Source organism: Oryza sativa, chromosome 4, assembly GCF_034140825.1.
Source record: "Oryza sativa Japonica Group chromosome 4, ASM3414082v1".
Lineage (NCBI taxonomy): Eukaryota > Viridiplantae > Streptophyta > Magnoliopsida > Poales > Poaceae > Oryza > Oryza sativa.
The window spans coordinates 9,260,001-9,272,503 of record NC_089038.1 but is presented as its reverse complement, the minus strand read 5'-3'; the positions used below and the strand labels follow the sequence as shown (position 1 = coordinate 9,272,503).

At 39.0% G+C, this 12,503-nt stretch overlaps 3 non-coding genes across 3 annotated transcripts; 2 read left to right on the top strand and 1 right to left on the bottom strand.

Annotated features, from left to right (window-relative positions):
* Positions 1 to 44: 44 nt before the first annotated feature.
* Positions 45 to 117, top strand: TRNAT-UGU (transfer RNA threonine (anticodon UGU)). Its single transcript has one exon. It is a non-coding gene; the product is annotated as a tRNA-Thr (tRNA).
* A 1,190-nt stretch (positions 118 to 1,307) lies between these two features.
* TRNAS-GGA (transfer RNA serine (anticodon GGA)) lies at positions 1,308 to 1,394 on the bottom strand. Its single transcript has one exon. It is a non-coding gene; the product is annotated as a tRNA-Ser (tRNA).
* An 8,489-nt stretch (positions 1,395 to 9,883) lies between these two features.
* Positions 9,884 to 9,955, top strand: TRNAR-UCU (transfer RNA arginine (anticodon UCU)). Its single transcript has one exon. It is a non-coding gene; the product is annotated as a tRNA-Arg (tRNA).
* Positions 9,956 to 12,503: the final 2,548 nt, after the last annotated feature.

The window sequence follows — 12,503 nt, the reverse complement described above, 5'->3', positions numbered from 1 at the left end:
ATACTATACATATTTCTATTTGTTACACTATTTCTGTTATGTAAGCCCACTTAGCTCAGAGGTTAGAGCATCGCATTTGTAATGCGAGGGTCATCGGTTCAAATCCGATAGTCGGCTTTTTTCTCTATCAATGTTCCATGAACAAAAATACCTCTTTTTCTCCGAATTAAATGGAGAAGCCAGGATCTATTATGTCGTTCTACCCTACAATTTTGCTAGATACAAAACAATAAAATAAATAATATATATACAAAAATTCAGATGTTGATGAAATTCCATTTTTTTGTGGTACTTTTAGTAGATTTTACTCTGTTTATCCTTTACTTTAATTCAGTTTTAATTTCGATGTATTCTGTAATGTAAATACAATGAAATTAATTGTGTAAAATGAAATTTCAATAAAAAAAGGAGTCTTCATGTCCCGTTATCGAGGACCTCGTTTTAAAAAAATACGCCGTCTGGGAGCTTTACCAGGACTCACTAGAAAAACACCTAAATCCGGAAGTAATCTGAAAAAGAAATTCCATTCTGGGAAAAAAGAACAATATCGTATTCGTCTTCAAGAAAAACAGAAATTGCGTTTTCATTATGGTCTGACAGAACGACAATTACTTAGATATGTACATATCGCTGGAAAAGCAAAAAGTTCAACAGGTCAGGTTTTACTACAATTACTTGAAATGCGTTTGGATAATATCCTTTTTCGATTAGGTATGGCTTCAACCATTCCCGAGGCCCGGCAATTAGTTAACCATAGACATATTTTAGTTAATGGTCGTATAGTCGATATACCAAGTTTTCGTTGCAAACCCCGAGATATTATTACTACGAAGGATAACCAAAGATCAAAACGTCTGGTTCAAAATTCTATTGCTTCATCCGACCCGGGGAAATTGCCAAAGCATTTGACGATTGACACATTGCAATATAAAGGACTAGTAAAAAAAATCCTGGATAGGAAGTGGGTCGGTCTCAAAATAAATGAGTTGTTAGTTGTAGAATATTACTCTCGTCAAACTTGAACTTAAGGAAAAACGGAAAGGTTCATAGAATTTTCTTCCCCTTCCCCTTTCCCCGAACTAAATCGACCTAAGGCTCTTAATTCGTATTTTCCCATTCACCTAACAGAAATGGATTAACCCTAGGATTCCTTTTTGTTTTTTGTTCTTTCCTCTATGTGTATTTTACATACCATAGTAATTTGGTATAGAGAATTTCTATTAAATAAAGGTATTGTATTATTGCTGGAATAAATTGTCATTTGATTTGATACATTGTAATCATTAACGTTGCTGAATTAAGAAAAACGGAAAGAGAGGGATTCGAACCCTCGGTAAACAAAAGTCTACATAGCAGTTCCAATGCTACGCCTTGAACCGCTCGGCCATCTCTCCTCCATAATCTTATTATGGAAAAAAAACTGAGTGAATAGCGAGTTTTCCTATTCCTGCAGTACAGGTACAACCACAACCGCGCGAGAGTTCCATTGTTCTATTAGATAGAAAAATTCCTTTTCATCTAAGTGGACGGGTCCAGGATTTTTTTACTAGGAATTCCGCTCCCTCGAAAAGTTTTAGTTTGGGTTTTCCCCAAACCAAAGAAAAAGAGAATGGAAGAATTCTTCTTATTCGATAAAAAAGGAACCCTAGAATTCTGTTTGCATAAGGTATCCTACCCCATACAATCAAATAGAAAATAGGGTATGGGACGATTAATGACTTTGAAAATGCGAAATAGTTGATGAGAGAAGTTGTTGTTGAGAAAAGAAATAGGAAAGTGGAATGAAATCCAATCTTAGTCAAATATTTTCTATCTCTTCTTGTTCAAACAGAAGGAAAAAGAGAGAATTTGGGCTGAGCAGAAATACCTCTCTTATCCATTTGGAGCATAGGGATCGATTTATAAGAATTGAATGGATTTGTTTTTTTTTATGTTATTTTGTGAAGGAATGAAAAGAATTCTATATAGAATGATAGAATGGGTTGGGAATTATGCCTAGATCCCGTATAAATGGAAATTTCATTGATAAGACCTTCTCAATTGTAGCCAATATTTTATTGCGAATAATTCCGACAACCTCCGGGGAAAAAAGGGCATTTACTTATTATAGAGATGGTGCGATTTGACTCTTTTTTTTGTTTTTTTAGCCCTACCTACACCCCGGTTTTACGAGAAAGAGTGGGGGTTCGCGGAGAGAAAACCAAATTAGTAAGGGAAACCCACGCTTAGGGAAGGTGAGGTGAACTAACAACTCCTTCTGTCGTGTATCCTCGACTGACGCAGCCTCGGATGCTTCAATTGTAGATTTTAGTATTGAGCGAAAGGTTACACCTACAGGATAGGTTCTGTATTACAGGCTAATCCTACTCTACTAGTACTAATAGGTAGCATAGGGGATAAAAGCACTACACCTAGAAATAGGAATCAACAAGAGAAAAACTTTGTTAGAAATTAACCCTTTCCTGATTGGTATCAGGGCTGGGAAGAATGGTTGGGATAACAAACAACCATCAAGTTTGTACTTTGGATACCCCTATAACCATCAAAGATCGTTGAAGTGGCTAATTCCTCTAAATAGGAGGCGTTGAGAACAAAGAAATTCTTGGAGCTATCGTTTTCCTCTAGCATTAATAGAATTCATTGGTGTTAAGAAAAACCTCTTGTGGGAAGGTTGGCTAGAGATTTCTTGGAAAAATACCAGCCCCTTTCGGTCCATAATGAGATGGAACTAATTCTATTTTTATTCTCTAGATTTTTTCGCTTAGTACTATGTACAGAAGGGAGGAGCCGTATGAGGTGAAAACCTCATGTAAGGTTTTGGAACGGAGATTTTTTGAATAGAACGAACGACCGTAACGGATGTTGGCTCAATCCGAAGGAAATTATGCGGAAGCTTTGCAAAATTATTATGAAGCTACGCGACTAGAAATTGATCCCTATGATCGAAGTTATATACTCTATAACATAGGCCTTATACACACAAGCAATGGAGAGCATACAAAGGCTTTGGAATATTATTTCCGGGCACTAGAACGAAACCCCTTCTTACCACAAGCTTTTAATAATATGGCCGTGATCTGTCATTACGTGCGACTATCTCCACTATAGAAAGAAAAATAAGAAAGGATCAAATTTTCTAGTATTTACTAGAAAAGGGGGCTTTCTACATAGGGATCGTCAAAACAACGATTTTGCCCTATCAGCTGTAGGAAGAAAGGACACTTCACGAGAATCAAAATAGGAAGAAAGAAAGTATGGCCTATACTACTCTATGGATAGAGTTCTCAAATTGATAGAGAAAGCACCGTAAAGATCAATTAGTGACCGACTGGGTCGATACAACTAAAAAAAACTGCTTACTTATCCCATGATATGGGGCAAAATTTAGGAATCCGCTTATGTAATAGAGCCGATCCACTAAGGGATTAAGCAGCGGTGTAGTATCAGATCCCAAAGATAGTAAGTTCTTTTTTCTTGCTTATGGGGAAAAAGTCTTTTTCAAGGATTCTATAGAAATTTCATATATGAAACCGAGATAGTTACCTTTCAGAAAATTCGGACGAAGGATATAGGTCTATCTATGCTTCATTTTTCTGCAGGTGGGAGAAAAGATCAAACTGATTATTGATCAAAATTTAGGGTTTGAAACTTAGGTAATTAACTTCTTCTGCGTAACCCAAGAAGAAATTGGATCGATTTTTGAGAAATCGAATTCAGTTAAGACAAGGGAAATTAAGATAGCAATTTCTGAGCCGTATGAGGTAGGAAACTCTCAAGTACGGTTCTAGGGGAAGGAACTACCTATTCCGACCGGGGAGAACAGGCCATTCTACAGGGTGATTCAGAAATTGCAGAAGCTTGGTTTGATCAAGCTGCTGAGTATTGGAAACAAGCTATAGCGCTTACTCCGGGAAATTATATTGAAGCACAGAACTGGTTGAAGATTACGAAGCGCTTTGAATTTGAATAAGACCACTCTCCTTTTTCAGAAAATGGGGGTTTGGTTGTTGATCCATTAATCAAATAAATTAGGTCGGAAGATCGAATCAAGAATTTCATTATATCTCTTTCCTCTGCCTTCTATTTTATATTATATTTCATAAGGATAAACGATAGGGTCTAGAATAGAAGTAATAAAGCGAATAAAAAGGGGCAATATAAATATTGCTAATATATCAGGACCATCTTATTAATAATTCTAATGAGTTATCTTGGAATTTGGAATCGAATAAAAAAATCTATATTATGCTCAAGGAAAGTAGATATAGATAGGGACTTATACTCTTAAAAAAAATAGACTAGCTTTTTAAATTAAAAAAAGGTTTTTTTGTTACGTGGAGAAATCCAAGATAAAAAAAGTCCGTTAGGCACCCAATCCTTATGTCATAATAGATCCGAACACTTGCCTCAGATTGACTTCAATATATAATTGCTCCAGTGAATAACTAAAAAAAAATAGAAGGACGGTAGATAGTAAAGAAAAGGACTAATCATAATATCTATCTTTCAAAGGTTCACTAAAAAGTTGGCGGGTCTCTTTGTATGTCTTGTCCGGAAAGAGGAGGACTTAATGATGATTCGTTCGCCGGAACCAGAAGTAAAAATTGTTGTGGATAGGGATCCTGTAAAAACATCTTTTGAGGAATGGGCCAGACCCGGCCATTTCTCAAGAACAATAGCTAAGGGCCCTGATACTACCACTTGGATCTGGAACCTACATGCTGATGCTCACGATTTCGATAGTCATACAGGTGATTTGGAGGAGATCTCTCGAAAAGTCTTTAGTGCTCATTTCGGTCAACTCTCCATTATCTTTCTTTGGTTGAGTGGCATGTACTTCCATGGTGCCCGTTTTTCCAATTATGAAGCATGGCTAAGTGATCCTACTCACATTGGACCCAGTGCTCAGGTAGTTTGGCCAATCGTAGGGCAAGAAATATTGAATGGTGATGTAGGCGGGGGTTTCCGAGGAATCCAAATAACCTCCGGGTTTTTTCAGATTTGGCGAGCATCCGGAATAACTAGTGAATTACAACTCTATTGTACCGCAATCGGTGCATTGATTTTTGCATCGTTAATGCTTTTTGCTGGGTGGTTCCATTATCACAAAGCCGCTCCCAAATTAGCCTGGTTCCAAGACGTAGAATCCATGTTGAATCATCACTTAGCAGGGTTATTAGGACTTGGGTCTCTTTCTTGGGCGGGGCACCAAATCCATGTATCTTTACCGATTAACCAATTTCTTGACGCTGGGGTTGATCCTAAGGAGATACCACTTCCTCATGAATTTATCTTGAATCGCGACCTTTTGGCTCAACTTTATCCTAGTTTTGCCGAAGGAGCAACCCCTTTTTTCACCTTGAATTGGTCCAAATACGCAGAATTTCTTAGTTTTCGCGGAGGGCTAGATCCAATAACCGGCGGTCTATGGTTGAGCGATATTGCGCACCATCATTTAGCTATTGCTATTCTTTTCCTGATCGCAGGTCATATGTATAGGACCAACTGGGGTATTGGTCATGGCCTGAAAGATATTTTGGAGGCTCATAAAGGCCCATTTACAGGACAGGGCCATAAAGGTCTCTATGAAATCCTAACAACGTCATGGCATGCTCAATTATCTCTTAACCTAGCTATGCTAGGCTCTACAACCATTGTTGTAGCTCATCATATGTACTCTATGCCCCCCTATCCATACCTAGCTACTGACTATGGTACACAACTTTCCTTGTTCACACACCACATGTGGATTGGCGGATTTCTAATAGTTGGTGCTGCTGCACATGCAGCCATTTTTATGGTAAGAGACTATGATCCAACGACTCGATACAACGATCTATTAGATCGTGTCCTTAGACACCGTGATGCAATCATATCCCACCTTAACTGGGTATGTATATTTCTAGGTTTTCACAGTTTTGGTTTATACATTCATAATGATACCATGAGTGCTTTAGGTCGTCCCCAAGATATGTTTTCGGATACCGCCATACAATTACAACCGATCTTTGCTCAATGGGTACAAAATCTCCATGCTGGCGCGCCTAGCGTAACAGCTCCTGGTGCAACAACAAGTACCAGCTTAACGTGGGGAGGTGGCGAGTTAGTAGCAGTAGGCGGCAAAGTTGCTTTGTTACCTATTCCATTAGGAACCGCAGATTTTTTAGTCCATCACATTCACGCATTTACAATCCATGTGACTGTATTAATACTTTTGAAAGGTGTTTTATTTGCTCGCAGTTCCCGTTTGATACCCGATAAAGCAAATCTTGGTTTTCGCTTCCCTTGCGATGGGCCTGGGCGAGGGGGAACATGTCAAGTATCCGCCTGGGATCATGTTTTCTTAGGTCTATTCTGGATGTACAATTCCATTTCGGTAGTCATTTTCCATTTCAGTTGGAAAATGCAGTCGGATGTTTGGGGTACTATAAGTGATCAAGGGGTGGTAACTCATATCACAGGGGGAAACTTTGCACAGAGTTCCATTACGATTAATGGGTGGCTCCGAGATTTCTTGTGGGCACAGGCATCCCAAGTAATTCAGTCTTATGGTTCTTCATTATCCGCATATGGTCTTTTTTTCTTAGGTGCTCATTTTGTCTGGGCCTTCAGTTTAATGTTTTTATTCAGCGGCCGTGGTTATTGGCAAGAACTGATTGAATCTATCGTTTGGGCTCATAACAAATTAAAAGTTGCTCCTGCTACTCAGCCTAGAGCCTTGAGCATTATACAAGGACGTGCTGTAGGAGTAACCCATTACCTTCTGGGTGGAATTGCCACAACATGGGCATTCTTCTTAGCGAGAATTATTGCAGTAGGATAGTGGCTAGGAGGATTTGAAAGGCATTATGGAATTAAGATTTCCCAGGTTTAGCCAAGGCTTAGCTCAGGACCCCACTACTCGTCGTATTTGGTTTGGTATTGCTACCGCACATGATTTCGAAAGTCATGATGATATTACTGAGGAACGTCTTTATCAGAACATTTTTGCTTCTCACTTTGGGCAATTAGCAATAATCTTTCTATGGACGTCCGGAAATCTGTTTCATGTCGCTTGGCAAGGAAATTTTGAATCATGGATACAGGATCCTTTACACGTAAGACCTATTGCTCATGCGATTTGGGATCCTCATTTTGGTCAACCCGCTGTGGAAGCCTTTACTCGAGGAGGCGCCGCCGGTCCAGTGAATATCGCCTATTCTGGGGTTTATCAGTGGTGGTATACAATTGGATTACGGACCAATGAAGATCTTTATACAGGAGCTCTTTTTCTATTATTTCTTTCTACCCTATCCTTAATAGGGGGTTGGTTACATCTACAACCCAAATGGAAACCAAGCCTTTCGTGGTTCAAAAACGCGGAATCTCGTCTCAATCATCATTTGTCAGGACTTTTCGGGGTAAGTTCTTTGGCTTGGACAGGACATTTAGTTCATGTCGCTATTCCAGCATCCAGGGGAGAGTACGTTCGATGGAATAATTTCTTAGATGTATTACCCTATCCACAGGGGTTGGGACCCCTTCTGACGGGTCAGTGGAATCTTTATGCCCAAAACCCCGATTCGAGTAATCATTTATTTGGTACCACTCAAGGAGCGGGAACTGCTATTCTAACTCTTCTTGGGGGATTCCATCCACAAACACAAAGTTTGTGGCTGACCGATATTGCTCATCATCATTTAGCTATTGCATTTATTTTTCTCATTGCCGGTCATATGTATCGAACTAACTTCGGAATTGGGCACAGTATCAAAGATCTTTTAGAAGCACATACTCCTCCGGGGGGTCGATTAGGGCGTGGGCATAAGGGCCTTTACGACACAATCAATAATTCGATTCATTTTCAATTAGGTCTTGCTCTAGCTTCTTTAGGGGTTATTACTTCCTTAGTAGCTCAACATATGTACTCTTTACCTTCTTATGCATTCATAGCACAAGACTTTACTACTCAAGCAGCTTTATATACTCATCACCAATACATTGCAGGGTTCATCATGACAGGGGCTTTTGCTCATGGAGCTATTTTTTTCATTAGAGATTACAATCCGGAACAGAATGAGGATAATGTATTGGCAAGAATGTTAGACCATAAAGAAGCTATCATATCTCATTTAAGTTGGGCTAGTCTCTTCCTAGGATTCCATACCTTGGGCCTTTATGTTCATAATGACGTCATGCTTGCTTTTGGTACTCCAGAAAAGCAAATCTTGATCGAACCTATATTTGCTCAATGGATACAATCGGCTCATGGTAAGACGACATATGGGTTCGATATACTCTTATCTTCAACGAGCGGTCCCGCTTTCAATGCGGGTCGAACCCTATGGTTACCCGGATGGTTGAATGCTGTTAACGAGAATAGTAATTCGCTTTTCTTAACAATAGGACCTGGAGATTTCTTGGTTCATCATGCTATTGCTTTAGGTTTGCATACAACTACATTGATTTTAGTAAAGGGTGCTTTAGATGCACGCGGTTCCAAATTAATGCCGGATAAAAAAGATTTTGGATATAGTTTTCCTTGCGACGGCCCTGGTCGCGGCGGTACTTGTGATATTTCTGCTTGGGACGCGTTTTATTTGGCAGTTTTCTGGATGTTAAATACCATTGGATGGGTTACTTTTTATTGGCGTTGGAAACACATCACATTATGGCAGGGCAACGTTTCACAATTTAATGAATCCTCCACTTATTTGATGGGATGGTTAAGAGATTACCTATGGTTAAACTCTTCACAACTTATCAATGGATATAATCCTTTTGGGATGAATAGTTTATCGGTATGGGCGTGGATGTTCTTATTTGGACATCTTGTTTGGGCGACTGGATTTATGTTCTTAATTTCCTGGCGTGGATATTGGCAGGAATTAATTGAGACTTTAGCATGGGCTCATGAACGGACACCTTTGGCTAATTTAATTCGCTGGAGAGATAAGCCCGTGGCTCTTTCCATTGTGCAAGCAAGATTGGTGGGATTAGCTCACTTTTCCGTGGGTTATATATTCACTTATGCCGCTTTCTTGATTGCCTCAACATCAGGCAAGTTTGGTTAATTTAGTTAATTTTGTTGTACTGTATCAGCACCTAGTTCATTACTCTTGATGGAGGGGGAGGATCCGCCTTCTTAGATTTCTTTTTCTATTTATTTTTCCATCTAGGATTAGAACCGTATACTTGGTAGATAGTAGGAACGGCACATTATGGCAAAAAAAAGTTTGATTCAGAGAGAGAGGAAGCGGCAGAAATTAGAACAGAAATATCATTTGATTCGTCGATCTTCAAAAAAAAAGATAAGAAGCAAAGTTTACCCTTTGAGTTTGAGTGAAAAAACGAAAATGCGAGAAAAATTGCAATCCCTGCCACGTAATAGTGCACCGACACGCCTTCATCGACGTTGTTTTTTGACCGGAAGACCTAGAGCTAACTATCGAGACTTTGGGCTATCCGGACACATACTTCGAGAAATGGTTTATGCATGTTTGTTACCGGGTGCAACAAGATCCAGTTGGTAAGGATAAAATACCCTTTCGTATTTGTATGGATTTCTGGAATTGATGATCGTAGAAGAGCCCTCTTTACCATTCTGTATAAATGGACTATTCTATTTGTATAGATATGGTAGAGGGGCGTATTCAACCCCCCTTTTATCCACTAGTTCCCCTCTCTTTAGTTTAACAGGATAGAACAGTTTGGTAGCTGACAAGGCTCATAACCGTGGGGTTGCGGGTTCGATTCCCACTACCCGCTCCATATTCCTTCTTTATGATATATGCATCATACATTTGTATATGCATTTGTTTTTCTTTCCTAAAAGAGTTTTGGTCTAACAGTTTTTTCTCTTGGTCCGATAAAAAATGAAAAGAAAGAAGAAAATATGAAAAAAGCGTCCATTGTCTAATGGATAGGACAGAGGTCTTCTAAACCTTTGGTATAGGTTCAAATCCTATTGGACGCAATCTTATTTCTATCTATTCTTTAAATAACTATACTAAAAACTAAGAAAACTTTTTTGCATGATTCAAATGAAAAATCTTTCTCAACGATTTCTCCTCTACTACTTCTACTAACAAGAGTAGACGTGCAAAATTTATGTTTGTTCCTGAAGGGAAAACCGTTCGAGTTGTTCCTGAATAGCTTCCTTCAAAAGGATTTCCGCTTCCTCGGTGAATGTCTTGCTAGAAGATATAATTTCTTGGAATTGAGGTTTAGTATCTTTTAGGTGTTTACGTAACTCATCCAGAAATTTCTTTACCTGTCCAATTTCTAAGGAATCAAGATATCCTCTTGTTCCGATATAAATAGTAGCTATCTGCTCTTCCACTGGAAGAGGATTTGCTTGGGATTGTTTAAGCAATTCTCGTAATCGTCGGCCCCTTGCCAATTGATTCTGACTTGTTTTATCGAGAGCAGAGGCGAATTGTGCAAAGGCTTGTAACTCTGCGAATTGAGCTAATTCCAATTTTGATTTGCCAGCTACTTGTTTCATGGCTTTAATTTGAGCCGCGGATCCTACTCTGGAAACGGAAATACCCACATTAATAGCAGGCCGAATTCCGGCATTGAATAGATCTGCGGATAAGAATATTTGTCCATCTGTAATGGAGATTACATTAGTAGGAATATAGGCGGAAACGTCTCCAGATTGAGTCTCAACTATTGGTAAAGCAGTCATACTTCCTTCCCCTAAAAGAGAATTTAATTTAGCGGCTCTTTCTAAAAGGCGTGAATGCAAATAAAAAACATCCCCTGGGTAAGCTTCGCGGCCGGGGGGTCTTCTTAATAGAAGGGACATTTGGCGATAAGCTTGTGCCTGTTTGGAGAGATCATCATAAATTATTAAAGTATGCCGTTCGCGGTACATAAAATACTCAGCCAGGGCTGCTCCCGTATAAGGAGCGAGGTATTGTAATGTAGCAGGGGAATCCGCCATTTCAGCTACTACAATAGTGTATTCCATGGCCCCCTCTTCATGGAAAGTAGTTACTACTTGAGCTACGGAGGATGCTCTTTGACCGATAGCTACATAAACACATATTACATCTTGCCCTTTTTGATTGAGAATTGTATCTGTAGCTACTGCTGTTTTGCCGGTTTGTCTGTCCCCAATAATTAACTCTCGCTGACCGCGCCCAATAGGAATCATCGAATCGATAGCAATAAGCCCCGTTTGAAGGGGTTCATATACAGAACGCCTGGAAATTATACCCGGAGCAGGAGATTCAATTAAGCGAGATTCCGAAGCTACAATTTCGCCTCTCCCATCAATAGGTTTAGCCAGAGCATTTATAACACGACCCAAGTAAGCCTCGCTCACGGGTATCTGAGCAATTCTTCCTGTTGCTTTTACAAAACTGCCCTCTTGTATCATCAACCCATCGCCCATTAATACAATCCCAACATTTTTGGATTCCAAATTCAGAGCAATACCCCTAGTCCCTTCTGCAAATTCGACTAATTCGCCTGACATTATTTCACCAAGACCTATAATACGAGCAATCCCATCCCCCACTTGAACTACGCGACCGATATTCTCAATCCCTACTTTTCTATTATATTGTTCAATACGTTCGCGGAGAATTTTATGAATTTCGTCGACTCGAAGGGTTGCCATTAGTGTTTCTTTACTATTTTTTTTTCGGAAGCAAGGGGAAAAATAATGCCTAAATTCTAAAGGAAAGTAGAAGTTCAAGGCCTAATTAATTTAACTCTTCCATTCCATGGCCCCGAGAATGCTAATATTAGCACGAATCGTACGGAAATGTAACTCGGTATTCAAACAACTATTCAGAGTTCCTAGAGCTCCTTGTACGGCTTGTTGGAAAACCCGTTGTCGGACCTGATTCATCGCCCTTTGTTTTTCAAAATAAAGGGTTTCGTTTTTAGACTTTTCTAATTGTTCCAAACTAATAGAAGTGGCATTAATCAAATTTGCTTTTTCTCGTTCTATCTCAGAGTATCCATTCATTCGATACTCATCCGCTTCTAGTTCGACTTTCTGTAATCGAATTCGAGCTTTTTCGAGCTGCTCAATGGTTCCTCTACGCAATTCTTCCGAATTTCGAATAGTACTCAAGATCCTCTGTTTTCGATTATCTAATAAATCTTTTAATGAAAGTAGATTACCTTGCTATTAAGTTTACAACTTTTATGATCTCTTCCCGAACCAAACATGAATCTTTCGATTCATTTGGCTCTCACGCTCCCTTTTTTCTTTTTTTGCTATGGCTACTTCCATATTTTTTTTAATGTAATGAGCCTATCCTCTACCCTCTCTTTTCTGTTTATATTTCAATATACCGAAACCCATATAAGACTAGATAAATATTAAGAGGACTCTTCCGCCTAGATAAAAATCTATCGTGGGCAGCAAAGTTGTTTTTTTATTTGTATTTGCCCTTTAGTTAAAATTTTCAATTTCATTAAGAAAAACTAAATAGAAAAATGGAAAATGAAAATGGATAGAATTCCTACTTTTTTCTTCAAATCCAAAAACTTTCTCCTTT